The sequence below is a fragment of the Equus przewalskii genome, chromosome 5 (genome assembly GCF_037783145.1).
Source record: "Equus przewalskii isolate Varuska chromosome 5, EquPr2, whole genome shotgun sequence".
Classification (NCBI taxonomy): Eukaryota; Metazoa; Chordata; class Mammalia; order Perissodactyla; family Equidae; genus Equus; species Equus przewalskii.
This window is the reverse complement of record NC_091835.1, coordinates 57,394,949-57,410,695: the sequence shown is the minus strand read 5'-3', so window position 1 is coordinate 57,410,695 and position 15,747 is coordinate 57,394,949. Positions and strand designations below refer to the sequence as shown.

Genomic DNA, 15,747 nt, shown 5'->3' with positions numbered 1-15,747 from the left:
CTGGATGTTTCCCAAGGGGCACTACTCAGGCTGTGTACTTACAGGATGTCAGGCAGGTGTTTCCTGCTTTAACTCAGGCAACTACCATGCAATAAACAGCCCAGGGGAAGAGAGGGCCTTCCAGTACTAGAATTAATCACATATTCATTTTATGCCCCTGAACAGTCTAGTAAAGGCAGACATTGCCTTACACATGCTGGTATTTCCAGCAGGGTTTGGCACAGCATTTGCACAGAGTAGGTGCTTAACAGAAGGTCATTCCCGAAGGAGAAATTTTGCAGCAAATTAAAATACAGCACAGAATTTCCATTTCTCTTTGCCACAGAGTCTGAAAACTTGAGGTTACATACGACTATCTGCACATACACATCGAAAACACTTGCCAACTCAATAGTGTTTCAATTGGAAGCCTAATAGTGGATTTGCCCATCACAATAAGAGTTAGGTAATAACATTGTCTGACCTTGGAGTGACTCATTGCCCTTCTCTGTTGAATGGCTGCAGAAGAAAGGGTGATGCAGAACAAACGGATGGATAAGCACACTGCAATAAGGTGGGCATTGCCAACTCTACTTTTCTGAATCCTATTAATTTTAAACTATCTTCACTCTCTGTTCTAATGGCAAGTGCCTCAAATAGATTAAGGTATAATAAAGAATTGATTACTAACCAATGTTATATATTTATTATTTTTATTCTTCTTTCTTTCTTAATGGTATAAAATATGCATTTCCAATAGGGGGTGGTATCACCCGTGTGGTAGGCTGAATAATGACCCCCTCTGCAAGATACCCAGGTCCTAATTCCCGGATTTTGTGAATGTTGCCTTCTACAGTAACAGAGACTTTGCAGATGGGATTAAGTTAAGGATTTTGAGATGGAGAGATTATCCTGGATTATCTGGGTAGACCCTAAATGTAATCACAGTATCCTTATAAGCGTGAGGCAGCGGAAGATTTGACACAGAAGAAGAAGGCAATGTAATATTGAAATGAGACATTACACTGTTGGCTTTGAAAGATGGAGAAAGAGGCCATGAGCCAAGAATGCAAGGAATGCAGTTCTAGAAGCTGGAAAAGGGTGGAAGCTGGAAGGGGAAATGGACCCGCCTCTAGTGCCACCAGAGGGAGTATAACCCTGTCAACATCCCTTACTTTAGCCCAGTAATCTGCAGACTTCTGACCTCCAGAACTGCAAGAGAATAAATCTGTGTTGTTCGAAGCCACCAAATTTGAAGTCCTTTGTTAGAGCAGCCATAAAAATTAATACAGCCCCCATGGAGGGGGGGGGTGGGGGGGTGGGGGGAGGGGAATAGGTCCTTGGGGAAGCAAAAAAAATCCTAGCTATTACAATGGTTTTTGATCCTCCCAAGCTCAACCTTACCCTACAAAATCCTATTCCTCAGTATTTAATTTGGTGGCAATGAGGAAAAAATGTCTGAAAAGGCTCTGTAAGGAGATAATCATGAAAAAAAGATTTTTATTACTCTTAAAACCCAGTTTCATTATCATTAATAGTTGGGGGCAAAAGGGGTATTGTTATCCTGACAGGTTCTTTTATATCCTTCACTCTAACAACTGAGTTCACCATCCAGAAAAAGTCTGCTGGCCACTTCTTTGTACAAGTAGCCAGATTTCTACCTCATTGTTTAAAAACCATTGTGGGGGTATATTGTGTGCCAAAATCCATCAGGAATTACATTTTGATATTCTAGATTTCTTTTTCTTTCTTTTTTTTTTTTGAGGAAGATTAGCCCTGAGCTAACATCTGCTGCCAATCCTCCTTTTTTGCTGAGGAAGACTGGCCCTGAGCTAACATCCATGCCCATCTTCCTCCACTTTATATGTGGGATGCCTACCAGAGCATGGCTTGCCAAGCAATGCCATGTCTACACTGGGGATCCAAACCGGCGAACCCCGGGCCACCAAAGCGGAATGTGAGAACCTAACTGCTGCACCACTGGGCCAGCCCCTAGATTTCTCTAATGTAATGCAGGCAGTGAGGTTTTTGCATATTGTGATAGTCTCAGGAGACATATTTAGTTACAATTCTGCTTTTTGAAAAATTGTTTTAGTGAAACCAAAACTCTATCGGACTACTATTATTTCTAAATCTAAATACTTTTAATATTATTGAACAAATGATGATAAGGAAGCTAGTTAACAAGGTAATCAATGTATAGCCTTTCTTATGGGATGCCTAGTATGCTACCTTAATTCAAATAGAAAGTGAAAGTTTGGGTGTATTAATACATCTAGTATGATTGGTCTACAATGTTTACTTTTAAAAAATATCTGTGTAGATTAAGCATTGAAAAGTATAATTCAAGACATATATCAAAATTCATTATATCCCTAAGCTCACGCATTAATTTGCTCCTGCCTTGCTCAAGTATAAGTTTCCTATAACCTTCCAGAAATTAAGTTCTGAGTAGATTCAGGTATCCGTGATTGTTAGATTAAGCTATAAATTCCCTTAGGAGAATTAAATGGCTGGACAGAATTTTAATCAGGCTAGACCTGCCAGCCAGGATGTTCTCTGGAAATAGAGGTCAAGATGTAAAAAAAGATGCAAATTGTCCACTCAGCACTCCAGCTGAAATGCTGATTGCGTGTTACCACTCCTCCTACACAGTCTGCACCGGGAGCAAAGCCTGAGTGGAGATGGGAGACCAAGCCCGAAACTGACCCGAGCTACTCTTAGTCCAAGAACCAATGTAGACAAAAGGGGCTGCGCACAGATCTTTATTCTTCTTTCCAAGAGGTGGAAAACTGGTGTTCGACCCTATTCACAAGATAGGAAAGGGAAGGGAGGAGGCAAGAGGAAGGAAGGGACGGAGGAGAGAGAGGAAGGTAATCCATAGATATGCTAATATATATGTTATATATATAATCTACATAAAGTATATATATATGTGATCCATATATATGCTAAGTATATAACATACCAGTTCCACATTTTAAAAAGTAGACTTTCACTGTTTATTTTTAAATGATAGAAAGATAACTGTTAAAAAACTTAATTACCTTCTAAACAAAGAGATAATGCAAGATTACTATAAAGCCAGATTTTTATTTTACCTATGTCATTTCCAGAGCTGCCATTTTCACAGTTTGCCCTGATCAATGTTCTTTCACCATTTCTAACTTTAGCTTGAACTTCCCTGCAATTTCCCATTGAATTCTCCATTTGGCGCTGGTTTAATGACTGCCTATTACACAGGAAGTTGATGTAACTGTCACATCAGGCCAGAAGTTTATGCCTCTTCTCATTATCTAATGCAAACAGGAAAGAGTTGCAAGCAAAAATGGTACTATTTTGAAGCTGTTCCCAAAGGATGTCCAACATCTAGATGTTGGAAATATTTACATATGCTTTCATTTTTGAAGTCCCCCCCGCCAATGTTTGGGATTATGGAGACAGAGACCCTTATTGCCTCCCCACAATAACCTCAAAAAGGCTAAAGATACTTTTGAATAAAGATCAACTGACATCATTTTCAGAACTAGTCAAACGCTGTTGTATTAGTTCTCACTGACAAATATAATAACCCAACTTTCTAAATCGTTGAAAAAAAAAATTTCCAATCCTTAAAAAGAGAAATTAAATGTATATGCTCCTGACCACAATGCACGCATTGTAATGGACAGGCACTCCCTCTAAGAGCATATGGGGTTACAGCAGGCATGAGGAGGATTTTACAGATGTGTAGAATGCACGGCCTCCCTTGCCTTAATGGAAACCTGACTCTCCCCTGGGGACTCCGCTTTCAGAACATTCTCCCCGGCTCCTCCCCTAAAACTCCTCTGCTTTAAATTTCATGTCACCATTAGTTTTTCTTTTTAAGCTGGAGAATGTATATATATTTTAAACACAAATTAACAGTAACGTCCACTGGGACAAGGTAGTGGCAGCAGGGTGGGCACAGACCCTGTATACTGTCCACCATTCAGCATCGATATTGTCACCTACCAAACACCAACTCCTTCCCGCTCATTTCTCCAAGATGTTAGCTCCTGGCTCACTGTCACATCTCCAGAACTTCTGGTCTTAATTCTCGGCATTCTCAATATGCATATACATTCCCGGAATTCCTCCTCTGGAGGGACCTTCTCCTCCTGCTTCAGCCACTCATTCCCATGCTCATACCTTGGTGATTCACTCTCCCAAGTGATTATGTCATCACTTCTCTCTCCTCAAATCTCCAGTGCCTCCCCCATCTTCCGGGCTCAGCTGCTCATCTTACTTCCTGCTTCGGTGAGAAAACCGAAGCAGCCTGAAGAGGACTTGCAAAGACTCTCTTCATTCACACCTGCCAGTGTAGCAGCAGGTGCACCCACATACTCCACTTTCCCAGGCATTACCATAGATGAAACTTCCTTGCTCCTTTCCAAAGGCAATCCCTCCATTTTGCACCAGATCCAATTCCCTTCTCTTTCTCTCAAGGAAATCAAATGCTCTAGGTATTCTCCCCTTCTCCTCTTACAGCATTACATTTTCCCTCTCTACTGGGTCAGACCCACCAACAATCAGCCTTCACATATTTCTTTCATCTTAAAAAAAAAAGGACAAAAACCAATGACTTTCTCTTGAGCCCGTTTTGTCCTCTAGCTACTTCCTCAATTCTTTGCTTCTTTGCAAACAAACCAACTCATGAAAAAGTCACCTCTATTCTCCGTCTTCAACTTTTCTCCTTTTACTCTCTCTTAAAGCTGCTCTAATCAGGCTTTTGCTCCCACACTCCAGAGAAACTTCTCTTGCTGAGGTGACCAATGACGCCATGTTGCTAAATCCAGTGGTCAGCTCACTGTCCTTGTCCTGTCTGACCTATCAGCAGCATTTGCACTGTTGATCTCTCCCTTTGTAGACCCGACTTTCTTCATGTGACTTCCAGGAACCATTCTCTCTTTATTTTCTTTTGACTCACTAACGATTATTTTTAGTTTTCTTTTAGTTTTCCTTCTTATTCCCAACCTCTCAGGGCTGAGGTGGCCCAGGACTCAGTGCTTGGACCCCTTCTCTTTTCTATCCACACTTCCAGCCTTGGTGATCTCACTGATGTGCCTTAAATAGCATCTATCTGCTGATGATTCCAAAATTTGTATTTCTAACCCCAGATTTCTCTCCCAAATCTATGCCCTCATCTCCTACTACCCATTCAACATCTACACTTCAAGGTCTAATCGAAATTTAAAACTTAACATGTCTAAAACAACTTCTGATCTTTCCTCCTAAAACTTGTTTGCTCTGAAGCCCTCCCCATCTCAACTGATGATAATCCCATTTTTCAAGTCGGTCAAGCTAAAAACCTTGGACTGGAGATCTTTTCTCCTCTTTATCTCTTATTCTCTACAACCAATCCATTAGAAAGTCATGTCGGCTTCACTCTCAAAATATATTCAGAGTATGACTTTTTCTCACCACCCCTACCTATCAGCCCGGCCCCCACCACCATCTTCTCATAACTGGATGACTGCAATAACCTCCTACTCTTATCCTTGTCTCACTAAGGTCATGCCACTCCTTTGCACAACACTTTCCAAAGAACTCCCATTTCACTCAAAGTAAAAGCCAAAATGCTTCCAATGGTCTACAAGGCCCTACATGATTTGGCTTCCTGTTACCTCTCTGACTTCATCATGACGGTGCGGTATTAGCAAAAAAGATGGACATACAGATCAACAGAACAGAACAGAGAGTCTAGAAATAGACCTAAACAAACATGGCCAGTTCGTTTTGACAGAGGTGCAAAGGCAATTTAACGGAGAAAGAAGAGTCTTTCCAACAAATGATGGTGGAACATTTGAACATTTATATGCCAGAAAAATGAATCTCAACTTAAACCTCACACCTATATAAAAATTAACTCAAAATGGATCATAGATCTAAATTTAAAACTATAAGCTTTTAGATGAAAATATAGGAGAAAAATCTTCCTGACTTGGGGATGGAGAAGGTTTTTTTAAATCTGATATCAAAAGCATGGTGATTTTGGGGCTGGCCTGGTGGCTCAGCAGTTAAATTTGCACGTTCCACTTTGGTGGCCCAGGGTTTGCCGGTTTGGATCCCGAGTGCACATATACACATTGTGTCCCACATATAAAGTAGAGGAAGATGGGCACAGATGTTAGCTCAGGGCCAGTCTTCCTCAGCAAAAAAGAGGAGGATTGGCAGCAGATGTTAGCTCAGGGCTAATCTTTCTCAAAAAAAAAGCATGATGTTTTTTTGTTTTATTTATTTATTTTTTGCTGAGGTATAATTGACATACAATGTTAGTTATATCAGTTTCAGGTGTACAATATAATGATTTGACATTTGTATATATTGTGAAAAGATCACCACAACAAGTCTAGCTAACATCATCACCATTCATAGTTACAAGATTTTTTGTGTGTGATGAGAATTTGTAAGATCTGCTCTCTTAGCAACTTTCAAATATACAATACAGTATTATTAACTATGGTTTCCATGCTGTAATTACATCCCCGGGACTTACCTATCTTATACCTAGAAGTTTGCTCCTTTTGACCACCTTCACCCATTTCCCCCAGCCCCTGTGCCCCAATCAAATTTTTTTCTTGATACATGAGACTTCATCAAAATGAAAAACGTTGTGCTCTGCAAAAGACACTTTAAAGACAGCGAAAAGACAAACCAAATACTAGGAGAAAATATTTGCAAGTCACATATCTCACAAAAGTCTTGTATCTAGAACATGAAAAGAATCCTCAAAACTTACCTAAGAAAGAAACAACATAATTAAAAAATGGGCAGAAGCCTCGAATAGAAACTTTACCAAGGAGAATATATGGAAGGCAAATAAACACATGAAAAGATGCTTAATATTATCAGCCATTAGGGAAATTCAAACTAAAACCATGATAAGATACCACTACACGCTTATTAGAATGGCTAAAATAAAAAATACTGATAATATCAAGTGCTGGAAAGAATGAAGGGAAATTAAAAATCTTATACATTGCTAGTGGAAATGCAAAATGGTGCGGCCATTCTGGAAAAGTTAAACATACACTTACCATCAGCCCCAGAATTCCCACCCTCCTGGATATTTACCCTAGAGAAGTGAAAACTTAGGTTCACACAAAAATATAAATGTATATGAACGTACATAGCAGCTCTATTTGTAATTGCCACAATCTGAAAATAACCCAGATGTTCTTCAATAGGTGAATCAATTAAAAAAAACTGTAGGATATCTAGACAGTGGAATACTGTTTGGCAACAAAAGGGAAGAAACTATTGATATAGGCAACAACTTATGCTGAGAGAAAGGACCCAGTCTCACAAGGTTACACACTGTATGATTCCATTTATATGATATTCCCCAAAAGACAAAACTGTAACGATAGAGAATAGGTGACTGGTTATAAGAGACTGGAGTAGGGGCGGGCACGACTGCAGAGGACCAGCAGAGCACAGGGAAGTTTGTGAGGGGATGAAATTGTTCTGCATCCTCACTGTGGTTGTGGTTACGTGAATCTATATCTGTATTAAAATTCATAGAATTATACACCAAAAAAAATCCTATGAGCCTATAATTTAAAAGCAATCTTACAAACCTATTTATGTAACTTATCTTTCCCAAAGGTACAATCAAATTTCAATTATTTAAAGGCAAATTGTCTGTATATTGTTAAACTTTGCTTTCAAATTCCTGATGGTGTTAATAGGGAGAGGTATTTGTTTACTGTAGCCCAGCAAGTGTTGGAAAGAAGATCTTTTTGACCAAAAGAATATCGCTTGGGCCAGCCTGGTGGTGTAGTGGTTTAGTTCATGCACTCTGCTTCAGCAGCCCAGGGTTTGCAGGTTCAGATCCCAGGGGCGGACCTACACACCACTCATCAAGCCATGCTGTGGCAACATCTCACACACAAAAAGTAGAGGAAAAATTGGCAAAGATGTTAGCTCAGCAACAATCTTCCTCAAGCAAAAAGAGGAAGATTGGCAACAGATGTTAGCTCAAGGCCAATCTTCCTCACCAAAAAAAAAAGACAGAAAAGAAAAGAAAAAGAAAAAAATACCGCTCTTTTCAGTGGAATCAATAAACTAATAGGCAGGCACTGACATGGTTAAGAACAGGAACTCTAGAATCAGATTGCCCAGTTTAGGAGGCCAGCTTGACTTCTTGCTGGACAAGGTGTTTAGCCTCTCTTTGCCACACCTGTAAAGGGGGCAAGGAAAGAGAGAAAACAGAAACAGTGCATGCCTTGCACCCCTATGTTCATTGCAGCATTATTCACGATAGCCAAGATGTGGAAACATTTTAAATTTAAACATTTTAAATATGTATTGTTTCCTCTAGTGGTGTTGGGATGTCAACCATTACTCCACGCTACTGTCAGAGGTGCTGGGGCCTCTCCCTTTACTCCAATCCATCTTGCTAACCTAGGTGCCCATCAAGGGACAAATGGATAAAGAAGATGTGCTATATATACTCAATGGAATACTACTCAACCATAAGAAATGATGAAATGTGGCCATTTGTGACAACATGGATGGACCTTAAGGGTATTATGCTGACTGAAATAAGTCAGAGGGAGAGAGTCAAATACCGTACGATCTCACTGATAAGTAGAAGATAAAAACAACGACAAACACATAGCCACGGAGATTGGATTGGTGGTTACCATAGAAGAAGGGGGGAGGGGGGAGGGCAAAAGGGGTGATTAGGCACATGTGTGAGGGGATGGACTATAATTAGTTTTTGGGTGGTGAGCATGATGCAATCTACACAGAATTCGAAATATATTACGATGTACATCTGAAAGCTATATAATGTTATAACCCAAAGTTACTGCAATAAAAAAAAAGAAAGAAACAGTGCATGCCTTGCAAGCTTGTTGAGAGAGTTAAACAAGATGATGAATGTGAAGCGCTGAGTATCATGCTTGGCACGTGGTAAGCTCTCATAAGTGATATTATGATATTTTATTGATATCATATCATATTATGATCAATATCATATGATATATGACATAATAATAGGAAAATATTATTAGTTACTTAAACCAAGTAAAAATAGTGACAGTTCTTCACTGTTTGGTGCTTTGCATCATTCCAGAGAGGTGTGAGGTCCACTCTCAACAAGGAAAGAGAGCTGAAGAGATACTGGGACATGCCATGGAAATAGCTTTCCAGCTCTTCCCAAGGCACGTCTTGACAGAATGGCAAAATCATCACTCAGCTGGAAGTGTCAATTTCATCCAGCTATGTGTAAACAACTTCCAATGACTAATTATTCATCCAGAAACATCAAAGACTATAAGAAAAGCATTAATAAAATAGTTTAATCTTTTCTCCGTGACTTGGGCCATCAGAAAGCACATTCAAGGCTGTACTGAGAATAAAGCAGTGACCCTTCCAAGAACCAGCAGGTACGAAAGCCTGTTTACACTGACAGGAAGAGCACCCAGACAACTCTCCTCTTTCAACCTACTGGCTTTTAAATATGTGTTGTTTCCTCTAGTGGTGTTGGGATGTCAACCATTACTCCATGCTACTGTCAGAGGTGCTGGGGCCTCTCCCTTTACTCCAATCCGTCTTGCTAATTTATTGTTTCTGTCTTGCCAGGTGTGAATAAGTCTGATTACCAAACTTTGAAACAATAAATAACACTTACATAGTCCTCTATTTCTTATAAAGCACTTTCATGAAAAATATCTCACTTTATCCTCATAAAAATCATGGGGAGGAGAATAGGTGTTATATTATAATGTTTATACGGGAAATGAGAAGTTTAATGACACAACTGGTAAAAAGGCTGAGTTAGGACCTGAACTCCGATTTCCTGCTTTCTAACTCCACACTACTACCAAACCACCTATTCATGAAATAGAAGCAAATCAAGTTTTAAAAAGTAGCTGAGAGACTCTCCTCTGAATAAAGTGAATATGCGCTGGTGGCTGAGGTCCACGGCATCTAATCTGGCTGTTTAGATAAAGTTTTCCACTTACTTAGTCACAGCAGGTAACACTTGTAGTTTTACTGAGACGAAGATGAGTGTAATATTACTATACGTAATGTCATATCTTGTCTTAGTCCATTAGAGCTGCCATTACAAAATACCATAGGCTAGGGGCTTAAACAACAAGCATTTATTTCTCACAGTTCTGGCAGCTGAGAAGTCCAAGATCAAGGTGCCGCCAGATTCAGTGTCAGGTGAGGCCCCACTTCCTGGTTCCACAGATGGCCACCTCCTTGCTGTGTCCTTACATGGTGGAAGAGGCAAAGGAGCGCTCTGGGGGTCTCTTTCAGAAGGGCACTAATCCCATTCATGAGAGCTCCACCCTCATGACCTAATCACCTCCTAAAGGCCCCACTTCCAAATACCATCACATTGGGGATTAGGTTTCAACATATGAATGTTAGGGGGACACTACAGTATATGTTGTCTAAAACACAGCTCACTATTTCCACAGATACTAAAGACTAAGAGGAAATGGTTTGTAAACACATTTAGTTGTTTTCACATTGCAAACAACCACTCATTGTTGAATTTTTGCTCATTGATGCTTCCCAAGTACCCTAGCATCTGGCTCATAGTAATCACTGAAGAGACCTCTGTTGAATGAATGAATGTATGACCGAAAAGTAGAAAATCCAAAAAGGTGAAAACCATAAGATGAGAAACTCAAAACCTAGGTCCATAATGGTTCAAATTATCAAGGATTTCCAACAGGGGTGAAGACAGTCAATAGTATCATGGTTTTAAAAGGCAGACACACATTTTTAAGAGACACTGGATGTCGGTCTAAGAAGGTAAGGCATCCTGAAACCATGTCACATGAGGAAGTACAAATGGATCTAGATATGTTTAGTCTTAAAAAGAGAAGACAAGATAGTTCTCCAAAATATTTGAAGCTGTTGGGCATGGGCCAAAATTGTTCAGTGGAATAGGAAACTAAAAAAATGTATTCTTTGTAGATCCAGAGGCTAGAAATATGGCCAGTTGGTGAAAATTTTAGGGAGTCAACTTTGCACGGAATAAAAAAAGAGCAGATTAACAATTAGAGCTGCTAAGCAACAGGATGGGCAGCCTTGGGAGGGAATTAGAAGACAGGGAACAATAATTTCATTGTGTCCGGCATTTGACATGGCACCTGTACATTAGTATTATCAACTCCACGTTGGAAGTAAAAAAGTGAAGCTTAGAGAACAAAAGTGACTTGTCCAGTATCACACAGCTGATAAGGGGCACAGCTGGAATGCAAACCCAGGGGTAGCTAACTCCCAAAGCATGTTCTTTCAGTTCAATTCAACTCAACAAATACTACTTTTTTGTTTTTTGCTGAGGACGATTCACCCTGAGCTAACACCTGTGCCAATCTTCCTCTATTTTGCATGTGGGATGCTGCCACAGCACGGCTGCCGAGGAGTGGTGCAGGTCCACGCCCTGGAACCGAACCGGGTCGCCCAAGCAGAGCACACTGAACTTAATGATTAGGCTATGGGGCTGGCCCAACAAATATTACTTTTTAATATCTGCTTTTGGCCAGGTACTGTGTTGGGTGTTGGGAATACAAGGATAAATGACAGAAAAAACACAGTCTCTTCCTTGAAAGGGCTCACAGTTTATCTTCTCCATAGTGCTGGAAGCGTCTGGGTCAAGGCTACATGACCACTCAGGGATATTGGAGAAAGAATTATTGATCTGGGAGTGACTTCATGCCCTAAGTTTATAGATGCTGATTCCTTATGATGGAATAGACATATTTCTAAAATGTTGGCATAACAATAGATCTCTGGAAAGTAAGCCACTGGTGTATTATGAAATTTGGTTGTGTACTCCAATGAAGGAAAAAAAATGGAGCTTCAAATGGAATAAAAATCGTATGGATTAAGCAGCTTTTAAAATATAAAATGGCCATATCCTAAAAAAATGTTATCAAGTTACAAATTTAGCTATTGTACTAAAGCATCACATATTGTGCCAGAAATTTCATTAGCTTGAGGCAAGATTCGGAAGAGAAAAACGTGCTCTTGGCAGCTACAATGACATGGCTGAGAGAATCTAGATCACAGCCAGTGTTCCTGGGTTCAGATCCTGGCTTGTCACTCATTACCCATGTGTTTTGGACAAGTTACTCAACCTCTCTGTGATTCACTTGCCCCATCAGTAAAATGGGATGATATAACAATAGGAACCACTTCAATAGAGTTGTTATAAGGATTTAGCAAGTTAATCCATGTAAAGAACTGAGCACAGTGTCTGGCACATTGTCTGGCAATCCACAGATGTTGAATTATTTGCACTTTAAAGTATGGGCTTAATCTCTACTAAGGTCAGTAATCCATCTTGTAACACCAATCTTCTGCATTCCACCTGAAGGGATCTATCTTCTGTGACAACTCTTTTTCACCTATACACTAATTCCGGTTAGGAATACTGGTGTAATTGCATTGTATGCTTTATAAATATTACAGTAACTTCTGACTTATCTTACTAACAATTGAAAGTATTCAGTAGTATTAAAAGTTTCATTATCCTATTTTATGATTTCATCAATGTGGATTTTAGTTTAATTTAGTACAAAGTAAGTGGTCAAAAAATACAGTACAAATAAACCTATTTAAGCAATCTTCTAGTATGTTAGACTGATAGGCTGGAGATAGAAAAATGAAATGCAAACTTCTTTACTAAATATTGGCTGAAGTACTACAGTAACCTACCTGTTCTCATTAAGCTCTCACCAAAATGATGCTGGTCAAGGCAACCCAAGGATTCTTTTCCCACTTTGTCTATTACTCACCCTGCAGGATTATCTCCTAATTTGGTTAAGATTAACTCCTAATTTGGTTCTTTGATTTGGGTGGTATTTTTTCTTTATACTTTAAAAAAATTATTTAAAGCTGCTTACCATCAAATATACAAATAGAATAAGACTGATTAAAATGTTTAAAAATGAGAAGCACTATATGAAAATTCTAGGTTAGTTTTTACAGTTAAACATACTGCTACAGCTTCTTAACAACCAAAGCAGAAATAAAAATATACTGCAATTGCTACCGCAGGATTCACATGTCAACAGAAAGAATTTTCACGGCAATAAATTCAGAGAGGTATTTATCTAATGTTTCTTTAACCTAAGGATATGGATCTATATAAGAAGTGATATCTTCAACAATATTTTTATGGAGGATGCAGAAAATTAGTAATGATAGTTTATGTTTATTATGTATTTACTGTCTACTAAAATAATCTTTTACAAATACCATGAATATAATTCTAAAACTTTTAGTGGAGCTGAGACTAGAATATTGATTTTCAAATATCTAATTCAGAAATTTTCCCATCTTTTCCACTATACTATCCTATACCTATCATATATGGAACAGAATTTGACCTTAGAATTACACACACACATACATTTGCACACAAAAATGCACGAACATATGTGTAAAGCTTCCATAATACACACACTACATATACACACATACATCTCTGCCAGTACCAACAATCCTACTGAAATAAGAGATGCGTCCATTCAGTAAATAAAAATGATTCCATCAATTAAATTATTAAATTCTCGCAGCATCTGTCAAGCTGATGATTTGCTACATTTTGTGTTGGTTATCCTTGTCTATTTCTCATGGTCCCTCAGGTCATGAATTTTTATTTCATGATTTCTCTTCCAAACACTATGCATCAGTCAATGCCCAGGGTACAAAAATAAATAAATAAAATTGAGCCGACAATAAAAACAAATCTGGGATTTCAATTTAACACCAGCCATCAAAGCTACGTATCAATATACCAAAAAATAGAATTTGTTCCTTTTCTCCTTTTAGAAATGTACTCAGCTCTAAATGCTAAAAAAATTTTTTTTTTTTGGAAGATCAGCCCTGAGCTAACATCTGCTGACAATCCTCCTCTTTTTTGCTGAGCAAGACTGGCCCTGAGCTCACATCCGTGCCCATCTTCCTCTATTTTATATGTGGGACGCCTACCACAGCATGGGTTGATGAGTGGTGCCATGTCTGCACCCAGGATCTGAACCTGTGGACCCTGGGCCGCCGAAGTGGAACGTGTGAATTTAATTGCTGCGCCACCGGGCCGGCCCCTAAAAATAATTTTATTAGGTACATTAAAACATGAGGCCTAGATGAAAAACAGCAGGCCTCTGGGGTGTAGTAATATCATTCGCTTTCAGCCCATCAGAAAGAACATCAACAAACACATTGTTGACACACTTAGAAAATCAGGAAACTGACAACCTGTTCTTTTTTTCTATTAGTTATCTGAAAAACCTGAATGAATACACTCATAGGCTAAATTGCCTTAAGTTATTTTAGATTTAAAAAATTTGGATGTAACAAGTTATTCTCTTAGTGCAAATCAACTACTGAAAATGCATAGAAACCGAAGGATTACTTCCAAGTAACTCATTCAGCAATTCCCCAAATTGTGAGCCTACGATACTCCCTTCCCCAACTTTGGGCCAGCCAAAAAGTCTAAATTAGTGGTTCTTCAAGTGTGGTCTCCAGAGCAGCAGCCACAGCATCAGCTGCTGCGAACTTGTTAGAAACACAAATTCTTGGGTTCCACCGAGACCTACTGAATCAGAATCTCTGGGGGCGGGGTTTGATGAGTTCTCTAGGTGATTCTGACGCTCACTAAAATTTGAGAACTGATCTGAATGAAGGGCTCCTCAAATTTTTTTTCCTTTGCTGCCTCAGTTCATTCCTAAGTCACATCCTCATTCTTAATTATCAACTCCTGCTGCTTTATCATAAATCTAGTCATTGAAAATTACACTCAAGCATGGTGGGTGTAAGTAAGGCTGCTCCGTCAATCACTACTGTCTTGTCTCAACAGAAAAACATCTGTGGATTCTCTGCCCTTTCCTCAACCTTCACTGTTCTTTCCACAGCTGCAGCTGCTGCACACAGTGGGGATGTGCAGCTTTCCAAAGATCCATCCAATTGGCAATTAAGACTGCTCGACCCATCGGTCCCAGTTATTCTCCACTAACCACTTGTATGTGTATGCCCATGCACCTCATGTTGCCCATGTCACAGCCTCTCTGCCAATTTGCCATGTGAACCTGCTGCTGGTGGCTGCTGAGTTTCCCCCTGTGGATGTTTGGGGCCTTGCTTAATCGAGGATGGTGGCCCATGGTACTATATGACCTTGGGTCCACTCTGCAATGGATGCCTGTCTCACAGAGAAGCCTGGGCTTGGAAGGCAATTCCTTAGGAGGAGGAGGGTCTGGTATTCCAAAGGGTAAGCTGGTGATGGTCAAAACCTAGCACGTAACGGATGCATCAAATAAAGAACCAGAGAGCAGCTTGGTTTTTAACAGTCATTTGCATTGGAGGGAAATGAGGCAGGGCATCCTGAAAACTGTCTCCTGGTCTTCTTGGTACCCAACACTGACTTCCACTTGGTTGGCTCCTTTTCCTGTCTCCAAAAGTCACATTGCTGTATTTGGGCATGTCTGAAGACCATGAGCTAGGTAGAGCAGAAACCTTACTGTCCATATGCATTTAGTTCATCATAATATGGACTTGTGTAAATGTAAATAACTGATTAAATTCTAATAAGTTTTTGACAACTTATATCTCATAATAATGAAACTCTATTTGTAACATGTCACTAATTTCAAGTGGATTACTTCTGTTACATTTCACAATGCTGAACAAATCTTTCATTCTACCTTTTTCTATTACTAAAACGCTCAATTAATAAGCCCCCTTGGTAGTGGACCTGGCACGTGATGCCGCTAT

The 15,747-nt window shown here is 39.5% G+C and overlaps 1 protein-coding gene across 8 annotated transcripts in view; it reads right to left on the bottom strand.

The window, feature by feature from the left end:
* The window catches only part of BICD1 (BICD cargo adaptor 1), a 211,177-nt gene that overhangs the window by 109,047 nt on the left and 86,383 nt on the right, over nucleotides 1-15,747 (bottom strand). The gene's annotated exons all lie outside the window — the stretch shown is intronic.